Source organism: Muntiacus reevesi, chromosome 1 (genome assembly GCF_963930625.1).
Source record: "Muntiacus reevesi chromosome 1, mMunRee1.1, whole genome shotgun sequence".
Lineage (NCBI taxonomy): Eukaryota > Metazoa > Chordata > Mammalia > Artiodactyla > Cervidae > Muntiacus > Muntiacus reevesi.
In genome coordinates, this window is record NC_089249.1 from 220,798,368 (window position 1) to 220,809,870 (window position 11,503).

At 38.0% G+C, this 11,503-nt stretch overlaps 1 long non-coding RNA gene across 1 annotated transcript in view; it reads left to right on the top strand.

Moving 5' to 3' along the window:
* LOC136167606 (uncharacterized) overlaps positions 1-4,102 on the top strand; it is a 40,088-nt gene extending 35,986 nt beyond the window's left edge. Inside the window, exon 3 of the long non-coding RNA XR_010663097.1 lies at positions 2,535-4,102. This is a non-coding gene — a long non-coding RNA (uncharacterized lncRNA). The remainder of the gene's footprint in view (positions 1-2,534) is intronic.
* Positions 4,103-11,503: the final 7,401 nt, after the last annotated feature.

Genomic DNA, 11,503 nt, shown 5'->3' on the forward strand with positions numbered 1-11,503 from the left:
GGAAAAAATAAATAAAATTAGATTATTACTCAATGCCAAAGCAAAATAAATCCAGATAGACTAAATTTTTGCAACTACTTTTATTGTTAAATGAAGCACAAATACAGAAAACCAACAAATGATGTAATACATTTTACGAATTGCCACCCTATAACCACCATCTGGGCAAAAAAGGCAGTCATCCAATGGCCCCCTCCTTGTGCCCACCTCAGTCACACTGGCCTCACCCAGCAAAGCAACCTCCAGCTGATTTCATAACAGTTTCATCTGCATTTCTCTATAACTTTATCATTCAAAGAACATCCCCGGACATTATGATTTAGTCTCATCCTTCCTTCATTTTACAATTCACAATCTGTTAAAGGTGCTGGATGTTTGACTTGTAGTTTCTCCTAGTCTGCACATCGCTGTTTGCAAACTTGTGGTACTGTTTTACCTGCTTCTCTGTCCTCAGAGCTTTGGGTTAACTGGTTGAGAGGCTTGGTCAGATCCAGGTTTGTTCCCTTTGGCAGGAGATGGTATATTCCTTCATCAAGAGGAACCTCATGTCTAATTTGTCTTTTGTGATATTAGCAGCTGTTGATGCTCAATGCCCAAATCCGTTAAGTCCATTATTTCATTGGGAGTTGCAAATGTGATATTCTAAAACAATCATTTCTTTTTTTATTAGTTGGAATACTTTTTATAAAGAGACATTTCCACTTCTATACCTATTGGTATAAATCATACAAGAAAGATAAATTTTTCTCTTTAATTCACTACTTTTCAAGATAATATTCTATGCTATATAATTCTCCAAGTGTAACCAAATAATTTTTTGGTATCATTATGAAATTACTATTTTTAAACATATAGGATACATTTTAACCCTTTGCAGTTATTGTCATTATTTGTCGCATCTTAAAAAATAATTGTCCCATCTTTGACTGGTGGTAGCCCTTTCAAGTTGACCTTCAAGTACTTTAGTCATGACCCTTGTAGTTCTTCTAGATTCTTGGCTTTCTGGCATTACAAGATGTTCTAGGCTTATCTTGTGTATTTCTTGTTCTGGACCTGGAATCAACCATTTGTCCAAGTCTCTTTGGTTTCTTTAACAAGGAAATGGTATTTCAAAACCATGATCTGTTCTGGGGGTGAGGAATACTCAATATTATTTGGTTAGTTATTATTTATAAGCCTTTTCAGTGGACAGAATGGAAACATTAGACACTTCATACATTCATACTTACAAATTAAATGCAGCTTCAAAGATTTTTAAAACTAAATCTCTTCTAAATTACATCTTTACCTCATTTCTTAAACCCTGAGAATCCTGGATCTCATGAAAAGAGGAAATAATGGAATTAGCATGATTTAGTATTATTTGTTTGTTTTTCCATATATCACATAAGCAACAGTTTCAACAAAGGTAATACTAATACTGCCATTAATTTTATAATTACTGAAAACAGATTAACATTTTTTCTGTTCATTCTCTCTCCATTTAAAATACGTTTGTACTATATTTGCATGATTGAACCATATAGACACTGCAAACTATTTTCTCTGTCTTTCAACCTTTATTTAGTATTAGTTCTACAAGTAACTCTGTATTTAATGTCCCCTTATATTCTTTATGTCCATTTTCTCCTGTCATTTTCTTTGTCTAAAGCCCATTCTCTAGCAGATACATACAAAAGTGCTCATAGGAAAAATTTTCTTTGAGCTCTTGCATGATAATAACCTTTTGTCTATTCTCTTTGGTCACAATGCATATCAATTTTGTTGGTGATAAAATCCTTAATCATTAATCATAAAATCATTAATTTCCTTAAGTATTTTAATGTCAATTTCTTTTGGTATGACTGCTGTCAAAAATTTGATGATAACCTAATTTATTTCTTGTCAAGTCACTTATTCTTTCTGTGAACACTCTCAACTGATTTCTTTTTCTTTTTCTCTCAAATTCAATAATTTTACTAGTTTATATCTCGGTATCACTCATTCTAGGTTGGTATATCTAGACTTATGGTGTACTCTTTCAAATATAGATTCAAATCTTTTTTTGTCTCTTTCTTGAAAGTTTTTTAAATTCTAGCTTTCAAAATTTGTTCTGTTACTTTGCTTTATTTTTCTTTATAATGTATTCGCATTATCCATATTGTGGGTTTTCCTTATTATGTTAAATTTTAAAAATTGTCTTGAATCATTTTCATTTCTTTCTTTATTTATTTTAAATTGTTTTCTTCCTTTTCATCTTCTATTTGTATTAAGACATTTTTTGACATGGTCTTTTATTTTTGTATTCCTTCCAGTTTAGTTTTTGATTGTAATATCAATTTTTCTGTTATTCTAATTCTTTCTTACACAAAAACTCCAGTGTTTTTCTATTTTTTATTTCTGTTGTTTTTTCACATCTTATATTATTTTCTAAATGTATTTTAGTTCTTTTTGAACTCATGGGTGATTTGTGTCATTGGCATGTCTTTATAACTTATTTCCATTGTTTGTAGAGATTTTATTTCACTCTTATTCTCTCTTTTTTCTTATAATAGCATGGTATGAACTGAAAACTTCCAGATGTACAAGTTTTGTTTAGAAAAGGCAGAGAAACCCTCAATCAAATTGCCAACATTTGTTGGATCATGGAGAAAGCAAGAGAATTTCAGAAAAACATCTACTTCTGCCTCATTGACTATGCTAAAGCCTTTTACTATGTGGATCACAACAAACTGTGGGAAATTATTAAAGAGATGGGAATACCAGGCCACTTTACCTGTCTCCTGAGAAACCTGTATGCAGGTCAAGAAGCAACAGTTAGAATCTTAAACATGAAACAACTGACTGATTCATAATTGAGAAAGTTGTATGACAAGGCTGTATAATGTCACCCTGTTTATTTAATTTATGTGTAGAAAACATCATGAAAAATGTTGGGTTGGAGGAATCATAAGCTGGAATAAAGACTGCCAGGAGAAATATCAACAACCTTTGATATGCAGAAGATACCACTGTAATGGCAGAAAGTGAAGAGGAACTAAAGAGCCGCTCCATAAGGGTGAAAGAGGAGAGTGAAAAAGCTGGCTTAAAACTCAACATTCGAGAAACAAAGATCATGGCATCCAATCCCATCACTTCATAGCAAATTGAAGGAGAAAAATTGGAAATAGTGATAGATTTTATTTCCTTAGATTCCAAAGTCAGTGCTGAAGAATTGATTCTTTTGAATTGTGCTGGAGAAGACTCTTGGAAGTCCATTTTAGTGCAAAGAGATCAAACCAGTCAATCCTGAAGGAAATCAACGCCGAATAGTCATTGGAATGACTGATGCTGTAACTGAAGCTCAAATACATTGGCCATCTGATGTGAAGAATTGACTCATTGGAAAAGACCTTGATGCTGGGAAAGATTGAAAGCAAATGGAGAATAGGGCAGCAGAGAATGAGATGGTTGGATAGCATTGCCGACTGAATAGATGTGAATGTGAGCAAACTCCAGGAGACGGTGAAGGTCAGAGAAGGCTGACCTGCTGAGTCTTTGAGGTCACAAAGAGTTGGATATGACAGCAACTGAGCAACAAAACTAAATCCAAGGAGAGCTCTGTGGGGCCTTTCTGGGGCAGACAACTCCACCCCCTTCCTGTGCCATGCCTCATGTTTGTAGAAAAACTTTAGCCTCCTAAGCCTTCCCTGAGTTCCAAAGAACAGATTTAATAAGAAGAAGTGAGAAAAGGCAGAAACAAAGGAAAATAGTCAAGCAAGACAAAATAATAACAGTTTAGCCGTTAAACCAAATCATCTTTAGGTCTTTTTCTCCAGGGCCAAAGATGATATTCTGAGCCATGTCCTTGAGGTACTTTGCAGATACTGAAACCGCCATCTGGTGGAAGAAGTTAACTGCATCCTACCACAAGCACATAGGCTCCAGACCAGTTTGAACCATGAGGCTGATGATGTTCATTCCTGATTGCCTCACCACCAACCAATCAGAAAAATGTCTATGAAGTGATCATGCACTCTGCAACTCTCTCCCTTACCCTGTCTTTAAAAACCTTTCCTGAAAGCCATTGATGAGTTCAGGTCTTTTGAGCATTAGCAGTTCATATTCCTTGTTTGGCCTTGCAATAAATATTGTACTTTCCTTCACCACAACCTGGTATCAATCAATTGGCTATATTGTGAACGAGTGCAAGGACCCTATTTGGTTCAGTAATAATTTGACCTTGATGTTTTTATTTTTGCTGTTCACCTCCCTGTGAAATTTGTTTTCCTACACATTAGGAGCCATGGTTCAGGATAGATTTTCTAACTTTGTGGAGCTATCTCTTCTATTGCTTCTAAAAAGTGGTTGCTCACTCTCTGACATGTCCTGGTCTATTGCTGTTTTTTTCAGAGCACAGTCGCTATTGGATTGGGCAAAATCCCTTCTAATTTCGTCTGCTGTTCTCAAATTGGCTTGCTGAATTTTCCAATAAATATCTATTGACAGTTTTGTTGTTCTCCTGTTTTCAGGTTGTCAGATATCTTCTTGTTTGGCTTTACTTCCCCCATACAGACACCAAAGCATGCTGGTGTTGTGACCCACTATTTTGTCCTCACCCCACTGGTACTTTGGGTTTATATGGATATGTGCAGGCTTGTGTGCCAAGTTTCTTCAATAGTGTCCAACTCTGTGTAACCCTGTGGACCATAGACCGCCAGGCTCCTCTGTCCATGGGATTCTCCAGGCAATAAGAGAGTGGGTTGTCATGCCTTTCTCCAGGAGATCTTCCCAACCCAGGAATCAAACCCTCATCTCTTAGTCTCCCGAAAAGTGGCAGGCCAGTTCTTTACCACTGCACCACCTGGGAAGCCCTCATAGGGATAGCTTGTCACTTAATATTGTTATAAATACTGTTGATGAGATTTTGCCATCTAGCTTCTCTGGTTGTTTCTAGGACTGAATACAGTAAAAACTCTACAACCAAGACAAACTTTCCAGAATCCTCAACTAAGGCTTTAAATCCAAAAAAAGGGGAGGATTGTAAAAGTATTAGTTAAAAATACAGATGAATTATTTCATCTGCCCTAAGTGCGGAAGGTCTTTCTAAACATAGAATTAACCAAACATTATGGAAACCAAAGTGAACAAAATATGTATTTGACTACATTAAAAAAATCTGTGTACAAAACCCAGCATAAGCAAAATAAAAGACAAAACATAAACATGAGTACAATTCATGACAAAAGAATAGTATTCTTAACATATGCTGTCTTATAAATTAATTTTAAAAATTAGCTGCCAATTCATAAAAAGTAAGGTGGACAAGAAATTGCAAAAAAGTTAATTAAGATGACAGTCATTTTAAGAGTATGAGGTTTGTAAAGTTTTAAATAAAATAATTGATATAACTTTTCTGGAGGAAAGTTTGGTAATATATACATAAAACCCTTTAAAAAATACATTCCCTCCTACCCAGCAATGACAACCCACTCCAGTACTTTTGCCTGGGAAATTCCATGGACGGCAGAGCCTGGTAGGCTACAGTCCATGGGGTCTCGAAGAGTCGGACACGACAGAGCGACTTCACTTTCACTTTTCACTTTCATGCACTGGAGAAGGAAATGGCAACCCACTCCAGTGTTCTTGCCTGGAGAATCCCAGGGGCGGCAGAGCCTGGTGGGCTGCCGTCTATGGGGTCTCACAGAATCGGACACAACTGACATGATTTAGCAGCTCCTACCCAGCAATAATATTTTCAGGAATTTATTCTGAAGAAATAATTACTCAAATATTGCAAAGATGTGTAAAAGAGGTTCATCAAAGTATTGTTTTTATATGAGAAACGTTGAAAAAAATCTAAATGTGATTCATTCACTGAGGGATTTTTTAAAACAATCATGGTTAAATGAATAATGGGATACTTCTCAGTCATTACAAATGTTGTGTTTTTTGCTGTGATCCCATGGACTGTACCCCACCAGACTCCTCTATCCGTGAAATTCTCCAGGCAAGAATACTGGAGTGGGTTGCCATTCCCTTCTCCAGGGGATCTTCCCAACCCAGGGATTGAATCTGGGTCTCCCACATTGCAGGTAGATTCTTTACCATCTGAGCCACCAGGGAAGCCCTACAAATGATGATGTAGCGCTAAGTTTATTGACACGGACAGCAGTCAGTGGTTTATTGAGTGACAAGCCAAAAGCTTTAAAACAGCCATCATAATATGGTAATATGAAGACATTTTCTGTTTAAAATATAAGCATGTGTTAACGTATAGGAAAATTCTGGTCTGATACTATCAGAAATGTTGACAGGTTTCCTAGGGCAAGGTGCCCACCTATTGGAGGCGTGGGTACTGAACTCATATTTGTAACCTACAGAATCTACCACAGAATTTAAGGCTTAATCATATGCCTTTGTTGTTGTTGTTTAGTCACTAGTTCAGTTCAGTTCAGTTGTTCAGTAGTGTCGGACTCTTTGCGACCCCATGGACTGCAGCATGTCAAACTCCTCTGTCCATGGAATCAGCCAGGCAAGAATACTGGAGTGGGTTGCCATTTCCTTCTCCAGGGGATTTTCCTGACCCAGGCATCAAACACAAGTCTCCTGCGTTGCATGCAGATTCTTTACCACTGAACCACCAGGGAATATGCCTTAGTTATGTCTTATTCACTAATGACTTCATGAATACTACACAAGTCTTGCCTACATTTATATAAGCTCCTCAAGACTGAAGATTGCCTTTCCAATTTTTTTGCTTTGGAGGCAGTATACTAACTGTCAATGGAAATAATCAGTCCATAAAAGGAATAGAAAAGTTTCGTCTGAGCCAAGTTGAGAACCATAGCCTGAGAGACATAGATTTGAGAAGCATTCAAACTGTGTCCCAGCCAGCTACAAAATAACAAGGGGCTTATGAAGCCAAAAAACAAAATCACATAAATTGTTTGATAAGAGGACTAGAACTGGCAAGAATTAAGTACACTTGTTAAGCAAGGATTGCTAGGCATCCAGAAGAGTTGCCAGCAGAGACCTTGATACCAAGAGTTTACAGCTGGCAGAGGCTAAAAGGTATCATTTTGAGAATGACTGATGGCATCTTTGAGTCTGATACAGTTCAGAAAATTTAAGTTCTCAGTGATGCAGGAACATACATGAAACCATATCCACAGTGGCCACCCAGTTCCATTGTGGATGCCTGAACCATAGTTACTCTATTTTGATTTTTAAATACATTATTTTTTGTAATAGTTAAAGCAGATGTACAATGCATGTTTGACAGGCCATAAGACAAGCTCTCCTAGTTAGCATAAAGTTAAAGTTAAATCATGTATAAGCTATAATGACTTCCTCAAACCTCAATGTGTAAAAATTTCTTCCATCATAATCAATCACCATTTGTGGAAAGGTTAAACACAGTTTTACATGTCTACTATAGTCCATTAAAAATGTGTTCAGAAGGATAGTCAGTTCCTGTTTACAGGAGAAAATTTGGAGAGGGCCAGGCCACCTGTGGGCTTTCCAGGTGGCCCTACTGGGAAAGAACCCACCTGCCAATGCAGGAGACATAAGAGATGTGGGTTCGATTCCTGTGTTGAGGAGCCCCTGGAGGAGGGCATGGCAACCCACTCCAGTAACCTTGCCTGGGGAATCCCATGGACAGAGTGGCCTGGAGGGCTACAGTCTATAGGGTCACAAAAAGTCGGACACAACTGAAGCAACTTAGCATGCACACATGCATATACTCAGGCCACTTAGACTCACTCTTAGGCTCCTGTGATGGGCATAAAAATGATCTCCCCCCAAATCCACATTCTAATCCCCAGAACGTGTGAATATATTATGTAACATAGTAAAGGAGAATTAAAGTTGCATGTGGAGTATATAGAATAAGTTTGCTAATCAATGGACTTTGCAATGGAGAGATTGCCCTAGATTATCTAGGTGTGCCAAATATAATCACAAGGTCCCTTAAATGTGGAAGATAGAAGCAGAAGAGCAGGTTAGAGTGAAGTGATATGGAAAGGACTTAGCTCAACAATGATCCTTTGAAGATAGAGAAAGGGGCCATAAACAAAGGAATGCAGGCATCTTCTAGAAGCTGGAAAATCAAGGAAACATACTGCCCCTAGAGTCTCCAAAAGAAACACAGTCCTGCCAACATTTTGTCTTTAGCCTAGCAAGACCCGTGTCAGACTTCTGATTTTCAGAACAGTAAGACCAAAAAATTGCATTGTGTTAAGCCAATAGATTTGTTATAGCAGCAATAGAAATTTGCTATTTTAGAGATTTACCATCATTTGAATTTTCAAACCTAGTCTCAGTTCAGAAACAACACCCCTTCGCATTATTAGACTCAAGACTAATAAAAGGATCCCACCCCATTTCTCACCATCAACAAGGCTTGACAAAGATAATCTCATCAGTTCTGTTGATCTCTGTCACCACTCCCATCTATCTACATTGATAAAAAGAGAAAAGTCAGGGACTGGTTCCCCAGTTGCTTCTTTCCTAAATTCTGCATCCAGGGATCTGTCTTACACTGTGGTATCTGATGTCTCTCAGATTGGTGACTCAGTTTATTTCTTTGTTTTGGCCACCTTGTGTTTGTGATCTTAGTTACCTGACCAGGAATTGAACCTGGATGTGGACCACGGCAGTGAAAACACTGAGTCCTAACCATGCACCACCAGGGAACTCCCGGTGACTCAGTTTAAACTGAAGCAGAAAGAATCCTATTTTAATATCCTGCTACACAATCAAATATGTAGTAACTGCTAAATAAATACATGCAGCCCTTGAGACCAGCCTATATATTAAATTTGACGTTAGAACAAAATTTCTTGTACAAAATTCCTTGCTGGGTGAACATTTTTCACAAGTTCCTCTTGTCAAGTCCCCGTCAAGCTTCTGCTCTTAGCTAGCTTGGAAATTGATCTCTTCCTAGCAAGCTTTCCTATCCTGCATGCATACATCAAAGTACGATATGTTCCCCTTTAATAATCTGTTTTAAGATATTTTGTGCAGACAGTGGTTGCCAAAGGCTTTGCTGAGATTATCTCTGGTTTGCAAAACTTGCCCCACATCCAAACTGGCAAAGTGATGAAGACAGAGCTCTCAGCTCCTGCCAGGTTTCTGTGGGGGATGCTTACAGTTTATTGGCATAAAGGTAGAAATCAGAGTTGTCATTGGTATGTGTGTATAAATTCCTGTTAATGATGTTACTAGTATCAATATGATCAGCCTGATACTTAAGTGTACTTCCATTAGTAGAAATAGTGTTGTCTGTATCCGTCCTAATGTGATCAACTAAATGAGTTCTAACCTCTGGGTCTAATTATTCTTTTGAGCTGAGAAATGAAAGTGATTGTTAATTTGGTACCAAGAGATTCATCACTTTCAGGACTCCTTCAGGAATTGTTTCTGCTCCATCTGAAAGTTTGATCTCTTTGAATTAAAATTATACAGACTCAGGTTTTGAACAAACAGTACAACTGAAAAGTATCTTCCCAGGTGTTGGGATGGGAAATGGGGATTGGAGGAACTGATTTTCATGTGTGGCTCAGGTCCCACAGCACATGTGCCCTGGCCTTCTGGGGACAGGGAATGTTGGTGGGGCCTAGGGACTTAGCATAATAAGTCCTCCCTAACCAGTGCCACGTGAGTCCTCCCTGGAGTGTTTAGTAGGAAACTTAAAAAAAAATAGTTGATTACTTTTCTGTAATAATGCAAAGAGTCAACAGGGAACTTTCAGTGGAAGTTTTCTCATGCTTTCTCAAAGAGCAGACTAATCAGAAAAACTCTACAGGCTAAAACCCTGTGGCTTGCTGGCAGCCAACTCACTCAACATGGAATACACACACACACATACATGTATGCATATATATGTTTATATGCATACATACATATATGTGTATGTGTGTATACACACATAGACATGTCTGCTATTTATTTAGAAAAAGTTTTAAACTTACAGAGAAGTTACAAAAATAGTAAAAAGAGAATCCCTTTCAGTCAGGTTCTCCTAATGCTAACCATAGTACAGTTATCAAAAGCAGGGAGTTAACTAAACTACAGGCTTTACTTACATTTCACGAGCTTCTTCACTAATGTCCAAACAGTATCTCGTATTACATTTTTTGGTGTTGTGTCCAATCAAGGATACTGTGATTTTTAAAAAATTTTTGCTTGTGTTGAGGTATAGCCAATTAACAACGTTGTAATTTTTTCTGGTGAACACCAAATGGACTCAGCCATATATATACATGTATCCATTCTCCCCCAAACCCTTCTCCCATCCAGGCTGTCACATAACACTGAGCTATCTGCTACACAGTAAGTCCTTATTTGTTATCCATTTTGAATACAGCAGTGTGCATACGTCCATCCCAATCTCCTCGGCTACCCCTTCCTCCTGGTGTCACAGAAAGGATGTTGTGTCCTTCCCATAGCATTGTGTCAGGGCATACCTGATGTCAGTCTGTCTTGTTACTGATGATGTTAAACTTGATTAGCAAAGACAGGTTTTGAGTTAAGAGGTGGTGGGAGGATCATGTGTCATAAAAAGCAGAATGTTCCAGTCTGGGCAAGTGTCCAGCCATTGCTTTGGGAAGTAAGTCTGTCCGCTCACTGCCCACAGGGGAACTTAAACCTAAAGTGAACTTCTATCCCTCAGGCTTGGGCTGTGCAAAACCACGATCCCTTCTTCAGGTGTTAAAAAAATCGAGCTGGCTTGATGGAAGCCACTGACTTTGGCTTTGTCAATCCTATCCTCTAGGTTACTATTTCTCAAACACTGTTTCTCATGTTTGACCATGATCTATAATAATAGCAACAGTGATGAGAATGATGAAAATAAAATAAATAGTACTTACTGAGCCAGGATGGTACTAGATGCTTTACATTTAAGTTTTTATTCAGTCCTTATGATAACCTTGAGGTAGTTACTTTTTTTTTTTTTTTTTTTTAAGAAATTGAGACTCAATGAGATCAAGAAAATTACCCAGAGTCACGAAATCCCTAACATGCAGGGCCAGGCCTTGACTCTTATCCTTCACCACTTAACCATGCTGCCTCCAACCAGTCAAAGGGCCATAGGAGTAATATACGTCAGGAAAGGACCCAGCCCACTCATGTACACACACTTCCCCACACACTCTCCTATACTTACATAGTCACACACACACTCATACCTACAGTTAGCATAACTGAAATAGAAGCTATACAGAATCTGCCTCTGCCAGGTGTGATGCCTGAATTTCATCTTGTCTTCCATTTCATTTTTCAAAATGTTGGACATTAATGGCTCTCTGAAGGATGGGGAATCCCTGCCTGCAACCCAGTAGCCTGAGAGATGTTCACACTGTACTTTCTTCTAGGTGTTGACCATAAGGCCAGATATTAGTGGGACCCAGAGGGTGAGGACTAAATGGATTGGCTGTGTCACAGATATTTCTGGGAAAATCTGTAATTATGAGAGTGGACTATGGGTTAAACTTTTTGAGTTTCCTAATTTAAACTTTGAAGATTTTTACTCAGTAAC